The sequence below is a fragment of the Capricornis sumatraensis genome, chromosome 8 (assembly GCF_032405125.1).
Source record: "Capricornis sumatraensis isolate serow.1 chromosome 8, serow.2, whole genome shotgun sequence".
NCBI classification, from domain to species: domain Eukaryota; kingdom Metazoa; phylum Chordata; class Mammalia; order Artiodactyla; family Bovidae; genus Capricornis; species Capricornis sumatraensis.
The window spans coordinates 15,684,159-15,699,225 of record NC_091076.1 but is presented as its reverse complement, the minus strand read 5'-3'; positions in this window follow the sequence as shown (position 1 = coordinate 15,699,225).

Genomic DNA, 15,067 nt, shown 5'->3' with positions numbered 1-15,067 from the left:
TGAGAACCAAATGCTCTATAGCTAATTAACCACAGAGATTTGGGAAGGAACCCATTAAAGGGACCAAAGACAGCATGAAGGAAAAGCAAATGGTAGTCTTGCAGCTTATTACTGTTATTGCCATTAATATTAATATTAATACTATTATTTAGTTTTATTATTGCTCTGATACATCATTATTATTGCTGTCTCCCAGCATCTTCTGCATAAATCTATCACCAAATGTTTTAGAGGTTTAATATCCTCATAGTTATGTAATTAAACAAATAGAAATAATAGTTGCAGAATTGCAGAGTTACATAATTATAGCTCTGTGGTAGAAACAATAAATAAAACTTACATGCCTCCATAGCAGTTACATTAACAACAATAGAAACATTGAAGGCTGAAGCTGAAGAATTATATAATGGTTACATAATTAAATAATAAATTATCCCAGAACTACAGGGACACGCACTATATAAAGCAGCTTGCAGAATGGAAGAGAAAAGGAAACTGTGAAGGGATCCAAAAAAAAAACAGATTTGCCTATGGATCCCAAGCAAAGCAACATGAGCCTAGGAAGAAAGACCTTGGGGTGTGTAATATGTTCTTCAGGATTCAGAAATGTGTATGGATTTTATCACCCCCAGAACACAAAGTAATTTGTAAAAATTGCTTGAATAATATAATCCCCTTAACTGAATAGCTTATTGCATGTGACATACATTTAATCTCTGTGTTTTAAAGTATCTCAAAATTTAGCTTTAGTCTTGGCTAAATATTCTATCACTACTTTTCAGCTACTTGCATTGAGTTAGTGACTTGCATGCATACCAAGGATGGAGAGCTTGCCAGAGGTTGAGAATGAGACTGTTTGAAAGTTATTTGAGATTATTGAAGCACTCAATCACCCTCTCACAATGTTTCTTTGGTTGCGCTATCACAATATTAACATACTCAAATATTTGGAAAGACTAAGATGCTTGATGTTAAATCAAATATCCGGATGACTGTCTGACTTGTTAATTTTTTTTTTATCCTAAAGCTTTGCAGTCAGGCTGCCTAGATTTTATAGAAAGGTGTGTTTCATCGAGGTTCAGAGGAAGGGACACCCTCATAAACCTGAAGTCATAAACTTGGGCACCTGCTCCAAAGACTGAGTTCAGGTGGGGAGGTCAGAGTGAGGGCAGCACATTTTGCAGTCTGAACCCACCCAGCTCCCCGAGTGTCAGCAGATCGAGCCCGTTGTTGGAGGGGATGGCGCGGTGGGTGTCCTCGAATGCCAGCCGTGTGTGGTTGAATAAGCGCATGGCATCGCTCAGCGGTGACAGTGGGGAGGCGGAAGGCTCCCGGCCAGAGCCAGCAGGGACAGAGCCATCACTGCCAGCGTCTCTGTAATGCACGTTTCAAGGAGGATCTCGCTTCTCCAGCAGACCTGTTCTGAGAGCAGCCAGGCCGGGCCATTATCATAATGGGGTCACCTGGGAGGCTGGGAATAGACAGCGGAGCAGTCTATTGGGAAGAAATAACTGACTCCTGTCTCGTTACTAGACCAGCTTGTCAGGCAAACCTAGTGACTGCAGAGGACGGCCTTTGAGGGGGCCTGGGCCAAGAAGAGGCTGAGAGCCCAGGGCACCTGGTGGCCCAGGGGACTGCGGGCTGCTGCCCAGTGTCAGTCCCACAAATTCAGGTCGTCATTGTCCAGCATGCAGCTCTGACTTGGCCCCGGCCGACAGGGAGGCCACGCTGCCCTTCTGCCTGTGTCTCTGAGCTACAGTGATGAAGGACACGTGGAACTCAGACCACTTGGCCTTGTTTAGAACCTGTGCCCCAGTGTCTTAAACCCAGCGATGAAGATCGTTTTTACCACCCCCCTCACCCCACCGAGAAAGGTGAAAGTAACGTCCTCCTCCAGGTCGGACACATTACTATCATCCCATCATCCCTGGGCTTTCTCACCCACTGCTGCAAGAACGGAGGCAAAGGATGTCCAGTGCCCAGCTGCTATTGAGGGAGCTCCTGGAGGCACTGCAGTGCTGCTGAAGGTCAGGGACTTCGAGGAAAACAAACCTGGCATACACGAAAGGAACATAGACATGGAGGCAGTGTGGCTAAGAGGGCTCTCTGGAACGGAGCGGAGGCCATTGAGAAAGTATGACATATACATGTCTCAGCCTGGGTGGACTCTGACTTTCTGACCCCTTATTGTCCTGACAAAGGCATCCAGGACACCTGCCAGAAACACAGAGTACTTATTGGGCCCGGCCCTAAAGCATCTCATGAGTCCTGAAGGACTGAGTCTTGTCCATCACAATTCTCTCCGGGCAACTTTAACAGCCTCTGGCTGACGCTTTCTCTTCCCCAGTATACTCTTTCGGTTTTACCCAAATCTGCATCTCCTGAACCACGGTTCGTAAGATCCCAAGTCAAGCTCATCACTCTTTGCAGCCTCCGTGTTGATGATGGTTAGACATGGATTAGCGCCCACTACTCTAACAAAAGAGACTGGGGGGCTTGAATGGCAGGACTGTGTTTTCTCAAGCTCTGGAGGCTGGAGTGTGAGGTCAGGCTGCCGGCAGGGTCGGGGTCTGGTGAGCCCCCTTCCTGGCTTGCTTGCGGCTATCTTTTCACTCTCCTCACCTGGCTCTTCCTCCCTGATGTGGAGAGAGAGAGAAATGTCTCTCCTTCTGTTCCTCTCCTGATAAGGGTGCTCATCTCATCAGGAAGGCTCCATCCCCTTGACCGTATCAGACCCTAATCACCACTATAAGGCCACATCTCAAAAACCACCACGTGGCTGGGGAGTAGGGCTTCAAACTATGGATTTGGGGAGACACAAACATTCAATCCATATAACCCCTTGCTTTGCATTTCAGCCTCCTCTTCTTATTAGGTGTGGATCCCATAAGACCTCGATTTCCAAAATACCAGTTACTTCCCCCATATAATGTGACACAGGGGGTTCCCAGGTGGCTCAGTGGTGAAGAATCTACTTGCCAAGTAGGAGACACAGGTTCCATCCCTGGGTCAGCAAGATCCCCTGGAGAAGGAAATGGCAACCCACTCCAATATTCTTTCCTGGGAAATCCCGTGGGCAGAGGAGCCTGGTGGGCTACAGAACATGGGGTCACAAAAGCCGTTTATGACTTAGTGGCTAAACAACAGCAACACAGTGTGACTAACACACCTCGTACATTGGACTAGCCTGCAGAGAAAACTTCTGACACACAAGAGGTATTAGAACTGTCCATTTGGTCCCAGCCCTCTTGCTTCTTTCAAGGAGTCTCTGATCCGCGGCAGCCTCTCTTTTCATCAGGGGTTCCGCCGTAATGCTACCCCCACATGGAAACAGTCTCTCCTTTGGTGAGTCTCTCCATCCTGCTGAACTGGTCTGGGCTGTAACTTAAAAACCCAGAAAACAAGAGCAGTAGGAATCGTTCCCTAGGAGCGAGACAACTCCTCCTCTCCCGGGGCCCCACTGAAAACGGAGTCAGGACCTTTGGAGAGATATAGAGGTCACAGACAGAGCCCTGTTCTTGGGCTATCACTCCGGGGAACAGGGCTCCCCAGTCCACTCACCTTCCTGTACCCGCCTCACCCTGGGGCCCCTCCTGCCTCACTCGAGAGTCCCGGTGTCCGCAGCATCAAGCCATGTCTCAGGGCCCAGTTTCCTCGAGTCCTTTCCTGGAGCAGGAGTCCTGGCCCTTCCTCCCCAGCCCATCACCAATGCCTCTCATCAGAGTGCTCTCCATCGGCTTCTGCCCACGTCAGTGCAGCGACACAGCCCCGCAATCGACACTTCCCGGGACTAACGTCTTTGTCCTGGGCGTGGGAATCAGGACGGAACAGATGTTTTAAGAACTCCATAAATCCGTGAAGATAAAAAACCACCCACCCAGCGCTTTTTAACAATGCACCATGCTGATGAACCAGTGTATCAGAAATACCAAAATAAATATAAAATCCCACTGAAGCCTCAGAATAAATCTTAGGTATTTTTTCCTCTTATAACATACACCAGATATCATTTTTAATCTTCAGTGAAGACCAGCAACTGGGAACAGAAAGTCCATAAAAACGTGACTGCTTCCCTCTAAAGTGACCCAATGATCAACTGCACTGAGTGTGACTCACCCTCCAATTGCTCCCCGAAAAACCCATCTCCCTCTCCCCATACCTTCTCCCTCTCCCCCACACCCCACGTTGTCATGCAGCCTCTCATAACTCCTTGCTGAATTCCAATGTGGTTTTCTAATTAGCCTAATTAATTTTCTGCCCAACTTAATAAGACTGTCTCTGGTTTAGAAATAATTGGACTTCCCAAACACCATTTTCCCTCCCTCTGCTTCTCAGTGGTGAGTTGTGATCCAGCCTCCTTTAATAATTCAAAATTAGCTTCTGTTTTTCAGATGATGGGTTCATGTTCAGAGAGTTATTTAGTTTTTTCATTAACACTCTGACACCACCCTCTCCCTCCTATGAAGAATACCTTAAAAAGCACTAAGCATAAAATGAAACTTGGATTCCTTCCTGGAGAGAGAAATCCATTTGGGATCAAAGTTACAATGGATTCTTCCTTCCGAGCTTATCAATTTCAGGAAGGTAAATGAGTGACCTGGGTGAAGTATATGCTTCTCTGGACATTTTGGTAGCAGCTATGAACATAAGCCCTGACAAGCACAAATATTAACATCATGAGAAAGGTCTTAAACACTTTCAGGCAACTAGCCTCCTATGGAAAAACGGCCTTCTTTCTAATCGCTTGCAAATTTGCTTTATATAGTTATGAATTTGTTACTATATGCAAACAGAACTGTTGTTATAAACTCATTCTGCAAACAAATGAGTTAGAAATAAAAAGAGAAAGAGATAAGAGCTAGGAGAAGAGAGTGATGAAAGACCAGTTGTTAAGCCAATGAAAATGTCCATGCTCCAATTCTGGCTTGAGTAAGATCTGCAGGGCTGCATAAATTGAATACTGTCTTCTGTTTGCTCTCTGGTTCCAGAATGCCAGGCAAGCTTAGCGTCTCCAGTATGGGTTTTGCAGCCCCAGGAATACTTCACTTGAAATCATGAACATGGCGCTATTTTCTCATTCTCTAAAAAGCCTGAAGCATTTTGTAGAGGACTTATAAATATGGCAATGAACAGTGCTAGGGGGAAAGAGCATAGTAAGATGGTGTGCTTTCAAGGTTTCCCTTGCTCAGCTCTGAACCTGCTCATTATGGCTGCCATGTCCTCTGTGGAATCACAGAGGTGTGAAGGTTTTCAAAGAATCTGTTCCAAACAATAGCTATGGAGGTGCAGCCCGGTGCTTCCTCTTTGGATTATACTAAACTAAACTTTTCAGAGATAAAACGCCTGGAGTGCTCAAGGTTGCCTCCTTATGTCAGTGGAGGCGGGTGATCTGCTCATGTTTCTGCAGTCACTGCTTCTGTGGACCCATCTAGGTAGATAAATGTTTTAAGACTATATCATTCAAAAAGCTCTGTGTGTGCCAAACTGGTAATTTGGGGGATAATAATCTTCTATTAAAAAAAGAATCTCTCTGTCTTTGTCTGTCTCTCTCCCTCCTTCCTCAAAGCATTCTGAGGATGTTGCTTCAAAGATAGTATTTTGTAGAAAATGTGAAGTATGACTCAGTTTTTTTTTTTCAAATATAAGTATTGCATTCAATTTCGCACCAGTGTCCAGAATGAAGCATTTGTGTATTAATGCGGCCACATCATCAGAGTTTGCTACAAGTAAGTGGAGGATGAGATGGTTGGATGGCATCACCAACTCAATGGACGTGAATCTGAGCAAATTCTGAGAGACAGTGGAGGACAGAGGAACCTGGTTTGCTGTAGTCCATGGGGTCATAAAGAGTCGAACATGACTTAGCCACAGAACAAGAGCAACAAAGTAGTGGGGAAAAAGATAGAAGCTGGATTTGGGATTAAAGCTGAAAGTTTAAGAACGGTACCATTTGTAGCTATACATTTAAATGAACCACCAACTAGAACAATGGGAAACTATATAAAGTAGTCTCCAGTGGACTTAACACCTTGGACTTTTCTGCTTGTTGCTTAAGTCAGGCCACTTGCTCTCAGCAGAAAACTGTGATGTCCACTGATCACTGAGAGCTCTTTGAAACCCATTTAATCCCATAGACTATTCAATGAAGGTCTGCATAAAATTTGAAGCTAGCAGAATAATACTAAACATTAAGTCCTTAATCCAGATTTTATCCACAGAATACATTTTTCATAATTGTGTTTTTAAAAATGTTCTCTGCCTTTTAATTTGAGGTGGGTTTATTTCCCCCTGTGTGTGTTCATCACTCAGTTGTGTCTGACTCTTTGTGACTCCATGGATTGGAGCCCACCAGGCTCCTCTGTTTATGGAATCCTCCAGGCAAGAACACTAGAGTGCTTAGCTATTCCCTTCTCCAGGGGATTTTTCCAACCCAGAGACTGAACCCTGGTCTCCTGTGATGCAGGCAGATTTTTTACCATCTGAGCCACCAGGGAAGCCCCTTATTTCAACTGGGTGCATTTTTGCTAATCTTTGTTCTGTTGCCTCTGCCTTGGTTAAGTTTCTCTGTGAGAGAATTAAATTTCCCTGAATCCTGATTTTGCATGAATCCCTTAGGGATAACTTCCTTTTAAGAAAACAAAACATCAAGGATAACAACACTAGCCAACCGAAGGTTTAACTTTAAGTCACACAGTGGAATCTGGAAGAACTTTAAGTCCTGGCATGACCGTCATGTCCCCTGAGTTAATGGGAGTGTCTTCAGTCATATAGCACCGCCTATAGAACTAATTGGTCCGCCCCTGCGGATGGATGCTAGAAGAGCAGGAGAGAGTCAGCTACCAAATCTTCTTCTGTCCAAATTTGCCTTGACTATGCAGCCACATGGGGCTTCCCACGTGGCACTAGTAAAGAGCCCACCTGCCAATTCAGGAGACATAAGAGACGCACGTTTGATCCCTGGGTGGGCAAGATCCCCTGGAGGAGGGCATGGTAACCCCTTCCAGTATTCTTGTCCGGAGAATCCCCATGAAGAGTAGCCTAGTGGGATACAATCCACAGGGTCTCAAAGAGTTGGATGCAACTGAAGCAGCTGAGCACAGATGCACACACATGCAGCTACACAGACTCTGCCTCACCCATCCATCCTGTTAAAGATGGCAGAAATATTCTGGGGGAAATGGCATGTCCAGGTGCATCCGTCAGGGGCCAGACAGGCAGAGGGCATGCATGGCAGGCCTCCAACAGAAGGAATTTCACATGAGAGCTAGCTATAAAGTTGTTGGAAAAGTGAAGGAGTAGATAATAAGGCAACCTATAAATCAGCAGCCAGAGGAACTCTCTAGCAGGCCTAGGACTGAAGGGTCAAAGAGAGACATGATGTTCCCAGTGCCAAGAGCTGCCCAGGACTGTGCTGGGCCAGGAGAAGTGGCCCAAGGTCAGCCCCGCGCACCCTACTTAAGGCAGAAGCCGTCGCCCTGGGCTCCCAGGTGGCGCTGGACGCCCTGCTCCGAGCAGCCTAACCAGCCAACATTTTATGGCTCGTAGAATTGCTGGATCCCCTTTCTAAACAGAGCCCCTAGTTCTGCTTCAGTGACCTCCCACGGCAATCAACTGCAGAGCAGATAAAGAAGCACTTCCTTTTAATGGCTTGGAACTCACTGGCCATAAATTTCCCCAAGTGCCCACAGGTCTATGCACTGCTGCAGGTGAAGTAAGTCAGAGGGGTAAGCAGTTTTCACTATCCTCCTTGCACTTTTTCCTTGCTTTCCTCCCTGAGATAAAACGATCCCCTAACTGAGCAAACCTTTAGCAGGAGGAGATCCCTCCCATTTCTCCAGAGTGGATTAAGACCCTTCTTTATTCCTCCTAAATCCAACACGCCCTTCCTTTCCTTTCAGAAGCATCGGTGGACTGTGAAAATGACATTTCAGCCTGATTCTTAACCCCACTGCTCTGATCCTCGCCTGCCCACGAACACCAGTGAGTGTGAGGGATGCTGTGCAGTAACCAATAAGCCCAGAGCCCCTTTCAGAATCAGGGTCTTTGTCAGCAAAGAGCGCCTCCTTTCACCACTGTGTTATGGTTTCTGGAAGTTGAGACACTGTCCTCTACTGGCCAAACAGGGTAGCAGCGGGAAAAGAAGCAGTTCCCCAGACTAGGGATGACAAATACCTGGTCCTTTCCTAGCATTCCTAGAATGGAGCTGTGAGCTGGATGTCACTATCCTCACTTTGCAGAGATGTTTAACAACTTGGCCTAACTCTCAGAGTGAGTTAGGAAGCAAAGTTGGGATTAGAATCAGATCTGAGTCACTACAAAATCCACATTATTTTCACTGTATAACACTGATTCCAATTTTCCTTGTGAAGAGCATCATACGATGCAAAACATGCTGCAGAGAAAATCTGCCCACGTGTGAGTTCTGGTCGTGATGTGGTACACTGGAAGAGTTGCCAGCTTTAACAAATGAAAACACAGGATACTCAGTAACCTGCACATTTCAGACAAATGACAATTTTTGTTTTGTTTTGTTTTTGCTATAAGTGTGGCCCCAATACTATGTGTCATAATTTTTTTTTTTTAACAAGGCATACTTATTTTGCTAAAACTGTCATGTACCACAGACTGCAATTTGGGTGGTCATCCTGTATTTTTTGTGGCAACTCTAAATGTAGTCCATCTCTATCTTGATGCCTTGAGCTTCCAGCTTCACTTTGCCATGACAAACTGAAAATGTCCTCAAGGAAAAAGCAATCCATCTCTCCTCTGCGTCACCGCCGGTCTCCACTCCCAGGACCACTGGAACTTCTCCTCAGCCAAGAGGCAAACCTCTACATATGACCATTGCACTGATGTGCCCGGTGGAGATTTGTAAACCAGCTTAATCAGGATGTCATAGATAAATGCATATATACATACATACCATGTATATATGATGCTATATATACACACACACACACACAAGCAATAGAAAGTATTCGTTTCGGTGTATGTCTATGAGTCTGATGAATGTATATGTACATTGACATTACCATCACCCAAGTCAAGATACAGACTGTTTTCATACCCCAGAAAGTTGCCTTATATCCTCTGCAGTCGGTCCCCACTCCTCGGTCAGCCCCAGGAAACACCAGTCTACTTTTGTCACTATAGGTTACTCTCGCTTTTCCTAGGAGTCCTCAGAATGGACGTAAAGGACTGTAGCATCTGTGCTCTTCAGCATCTGCCTTCTTTCACTCAGCATAATGATTGGAGATCCAGCCGTATTGTTGCCTGTATCAATAGTTCATTCCAATTTATTGATAAGTCAATTCCATATACAGATTTACCATCAATATGTATCCACTTGGGTATCCCTGATAGCTCAGTTGGTAAAGAATCCACCTGCAATGAGGAGACCCTGGTTTGATTCCTGGCTTGGAAAGATCCCCTGGAGAAGGGATAGGTTACCCATTCCAGTATTCTGGCTTGGAGAATCCCATGGACTGTATACTCCATGAGGTCGCAAAGAGTGAGCAACTTTCACTTCACTTCGCTTCATGTATCCATTTACCCAGTGATGGACATGGATTGTTCCCAAATTTGGCTAATATAATTAAAGCTATTGTTAACAATTGGGCACAAGTCTTTGTACAGGTGTATAATTTTATTTTGCATATCCACCGTCACTGCACGTTCATGCCAGTCACTCCAGATGTAGGCCAACACCTGGTTATTATGGTCAGTCTTAAAATTATTACTCATTATAATAGATGTGGAGTGATATCTCATAGTGCTTTTGGTTTGCATTTCCCTGAGGTCAACTGAGTTGTAAAACATCCAGAAAAATAAAATAAGTGCTGGTTTCTCCATTCATTCAGCAAGCATATGATTCAAAGCGGAGTGGAAATTCACCGAAGGGTGAATGGGAGTGGAGTAATTCATGCTTTCAAAATCCCACCCAGACTCCGGCTCCAGCGAGGAGAGAGTCTGAATGAGGCTGGGGTGAATGTAGGTCAGTGGCTGCTACAGATGATGGAGGTGGGGGCCATGGGGGAGCGAGTAGACATTTGGGAGTCCCAGCTGAATTCTGGAGGTGAAACCAACGGGATTTGGTGATGACCTAGACGGCAAATGGGCTTCTCTGGTGGCTCTGACGGTAAAGAGTCTGCCCATCATGCAGGAGACCCTGGTTGAGAAGATCCCCTGGAAAAGGAAATGGTAACCCCCTCCAGTATTCTTACCTGGAAAATCCCATGGGCAGACAGAGCCTGGAGGGCTACAGTCCATGGGGTCACAAAGAGGCAGACACGACTGAGGGACTAACACTTGATGACAGGACTGTAGGAAGGGGAGGGTAACAGGCCGGTAGACCTCTGCCTTGAGCAGGTAGAGGGGATGAGGTACCGGGCAGAGAGTGAGGAAGACAGGGGGTGGAACCGGGAATCCTGCGATGGTTACAGTAACTTGTTTGGCAGCCAGCAAGGCTCCAGGGAAGGTGATAATCTTGTTTCCAGAGTAACATTTTTCCTGACTGCAAAAATAAAGACAGTAAAAATACATGAGTGTGTGGCAACATGCCTGGGGCTTTGTGTAATGTCCTAGGGTCTCTCTGAGTAGACGCTGCCTAACTGGGAAGACTCAGAGCCTCTCCACACAGATGGGCGTAGACTGTGCCCTGTCCAGCCTGAATGACTTGGCAATACCTGGCTTCATGAATAGAAGAAAAAAAGATGGTGTCTCTCTAAAGGAAATGTCAGGCAGGTATTCTAAAAGACAGCTTTAGAGAGAAACAGGAACATTATGGTAATTGCTGCTTCTTCTCTGTCACATGTAAGCAGGCGCCTAATGGCTTGTCACCTGGGGTCTTCTAAGTGGGACCTAAATAAACAGACCAAGGAGCAAGCACCCTGCTTTCCTTGGCTGGGCATCTGTGGAACTATGAAAGATGCTACCTAAACACGGCAGGAGACTTGGACAGCAACAGGAGGAAGCTCAGTGGCCCTGCACCCAAACCAGGGGCAACACAGCAATGTGAGTGGAGGGACAGATCTGGGTCTTAGGTCCTAAGGCTGATGTCAAGGTAGGACCTCCATCTAACAGGCCAAATTCCTTCCACTGGAAAAAGGGAAAGTAAGCCTGCCCTTAGTGTTAGTTCTCTATCCAGTAGTCAAGTATGGATGTGAGAGTTGGGCCATAAGGAAAGCTGAACACCAAAGAATTGATGCTTTCAAGCTGTGGTGCTGGAGAAGACTCTTGAGAGTCCCTTGGACTGCAAGGAGATCGAACCAGCCAATCTTAAAGGAAATCAACGCTGAATATCCATTGGAAGGACTGATGCTGAAGCTGAAGCTCCGATACTCCGGCCACCTGATGCAAAGAGCCAACTCACTGGAAATACCCTGAGGCTAGGGAAAGATTGAGAGCAGGAGGAGAAGGCAGTGGCATAGGGCAAGATGGTTAGATAGCATCACCGACTCAATGGACATGAATCTGAGCAAACTCTGGGAGTTTGGAAGTGAAGGACAGGGAAGCCTGATGTGCCGCAGTGCACAGGGTCACAAAGAGTCGGACCCGACTGAGCAACTGAACAACAACAATTAATAATAATAATAACTGCCAGGCTCAGTGGGTGCTTGCTCTGTGCAGGTACAGGGCTGAGCACTCAGCAAGTTCTGTGCAACCACTCCTCAGGGCGATCCTGGGAGGTAGGTATCCCTGCTATTCCTCTGTCTGTTGCTCACTCACTCAGTCCTCTCCGAGGCTTTGTGACCCCACGGACAGCAGCACTCCAGGCTTCCCTGTCCTTAAACTCTAGGAACTGTGGTTTCATTTTGCCCAAACTCACCTCAAGAAGTAGCCAAACTGGGGTTTAAACTCAGGTTCACGTGACTCGCAAGCTGTTCCTGATGATAGTGGCTCTTGATGATGAATATACTCACAACGGACTTCACTGCGGATGAAGTTGGCAGTGTGTATTACACCTTCCCCAGAGCCCAGTGATGCTTCCACAGTTGCCCAAAGAGGGTTTAGAATTCCGGGATCTAGGTGATGAGGACATGGATGGCTCTGTGCTCTTTTTTATCCAGCCAGACCAAACATGGGGGCCGGCTATAGGGATGGGGCCAAGAGCAAGGCCTCACGTGGAGATCAAAGACCCCACGCTGCTGAAGAAACCCCTCTGTAGCCCCCTTGGCAGCACACAGCCCCACGCAGCCCCTGGGCTTTGTGCAGAGGACCCAGGTCTCCCCAGGGAGCAGAGAGAGAGCTAGAGTCTACCACGCAATCCCCTCCCATCTGTTCCGCAGAAGAGCAAGGGATTCTGAAAAAGCACATCAGATTAAATAAATTAAAAGAATCGCATCCCCGTGGGAACACTCTCAAAACAGAAAGTCATTTGAACCGATGTACGATTCACTTACAGCCTCTCTCCGTATAGGAAATGAATACAATCAAAATCAAATCACTCTTCACTGGGTGTAGTAAGAGGCGGTCCACAGCCAGGGAGCGAGGTGGGAGGAGGGGAGCGGGTCACAGAAGCCACAGTGTTTACAAAGCCATTAAGGAGAATGAATAGATCCAGTCTGGTCCCAAAAGGCAAAGAAATGTGAATGTTCACGTATAAATAGAAAACGTTTAGAATGTTATTAATTCAAGGCAGAGCTCCAGCTTCTGGATGATGGCTGTCTGGGTGTCTGGTTGGCTGCAGTGACCCCTGCTGGTAGGAATCGCTCTCTGCGGCTCTGGTCCCTTATTTTCAGAACGCTCAGAGGTTCTAGGGATGCGGGGCTTCCCTGGTGCCTCAGATGGTAAAGAATCCGCCTATGGTGTAGGAGACACAGGTTCTATACCTGGATTGAGAAGATCCCCTGGAGAAGGGAATGGCAACCCACTCCAGTATTCTTGCCTGGAGAATCCCATGGACAGAGGAGCCTGGAGGGCTACAGTCCATGGGGTCGTAAAGAGGCGGATTTGACTAAGCACCTACCTAACACTTTTCACGTTCAGAGGTTTCGGGAATGAGGGGGACGCCTGAATCCATGTGTATACACTACATGGTCCACACCCTGGACATCCACCACAGAGCACCAGCCTCACTGCGTGACCTAGAATCTAATCCAGTACCTGGCACACATAAGCCCTTAACAGAGCTGGTCCAATAACTGCATGACCAAACATGCACAGCTCTACTGTAGCAGAGAACGTTATTTGTTCCTTGCTTCCCTAATCTTGGGGGCTTCCCAGGTGACTCAGTGGTAAAGAATCCACCTGCCAGGCAAGAGACACAGGTTCGATCCCTGGGTTGGAAAGATCCCCTGGACAAGGAAATGGCAACCCACTCCAGTATTCTCGTCTGGAGAGTCCCATGGACAGAGGAGCCTGGCGGGCTACAGTTCATGGGGTCACAAAGAGGCAGACACAACTGAGGGACTAACACCAGATGGCAGGAGTGTAGGAAAGGAAGGGTAACAGGCCACTGGACCTCTGCCTCGAGCAGGTAGGGAGATGAGGTACCAAGCAGAGTGAGGAAGACAGGGGGCAAAACCAGGAACCCTGCAACTGTTACAGTAACTTGTACAGCAGTGAGCAAGGCTCCAGGGAAGGCGACAATCATGTTCACAAACAGTCAGACGTACTGAGCGAATAAACAACAAACCTTAATCTTGCGTGAACAGTGGCATTGAAACCCTTACCCCTCATCGGTGGATTCTGCTAAGAAAGCTGTGTCGTGTGTAACTGAAGTCACCATGAGAAGTGACAGGTGCCCTGTGACACAGAGGTGATGGGTGGCTGGTCCTGGAGCAGGCACGCCTGAGCACAGGACGATGAGGGGCCCGCCAGAGGAGGTGGGGGGGTGGGGGGGCGAGGCCCTGAGCGTCAGTGGCACCGGCAGGACAAGCGCACGGGGCTTTCAGGATGGATGTGGTGTTTCTGGGAGCTCCAGTGGGAGACAGGTATGGTAGTGTCCGTGTTTGAGACGCCATGTGATGAAGTGTCCTCTTCATCCTGAAGAAAAGCTTGAGCTTATCCTATGGTCCACAGGGACCTCTGGAGGGGAGAGGGGTTACGCTGAGACTCGACATGGTTTGTTTTGCACTTTGTTTACATAGCTCTGGCGAGATCATGGAAAGTGGTTTGGGGAGGGAGGAAGAGGCAGAAAGCCCCACTGCGAAAGCTACTGCATTTAGTAGAAACACAGGAGGGGCTCCACTGAGATGTCATAGTAGGAACAACAAGGAAGAGAGTGATGGGAGGAAGGCCTAGGAGGTACAGTCGGAAAGCCTGGACTCGGCCACTCTGCTCTACAGAAGCGGGGCCAGGATGGGGCTTCAAGAAGGAATCCAGAAGGAGGCATGGTTTGCAGGGGAACTCAGAAGAGTTGCTGCAGCGGGGGCTCTAAGTCACAGCCGGCATCTTGGCGACGGAGTTTTAAGCTCATAGGAGTTGTGGCTGCATTAATAGTTTTGGGAATTGTGAGTTTATAGACTGCAGTAGGAAAAAGTCTATTTTCCATCTGTGCCTTAGTTTCCCTCCAGCGTATTTACATAAACAGGAAACTGTGCCTAAGGGGAGCAGCGGATCCTAAGAAATGTTTATAGCAATCATCTTCTATTTGCGTAATGCTTTACAATGGAATAGGTTAACTTATCATTTTCCTTACCACTACCCTACAGATGAAAATATTTTAATCCCAATTTTACAGGTAATAAAATTTAGTGTCTAAGATGAGGTGACTTGGCTAAAAAATACTGTAGCATACCCATGACTTTGTCGAGATTCAATCTCCAGTCTTCTGCCTCTTTTCTGTACGTATCACCGAGTCTTTGTTATAATAATTTGTTGACATCATTGTTATCAGTCTTTTTTTCTTGATGGTACACTAGACTCATGAAGGATGATACTGAAATTTCAGGTTTTATAAGAATGCTAAGTGTCTGAAGCAGGGAAAAAAAAATAAAAGCAACGTCCCATCATTTATAATGCTCTGAGCTCCTTGGAAGATAAAGGTTATTTAAATGCATAGGCTTATTAATGTCTCTGCAAACTCACAGTTCTATTCATCTGAGCACAACCTGGAACTGCAAAT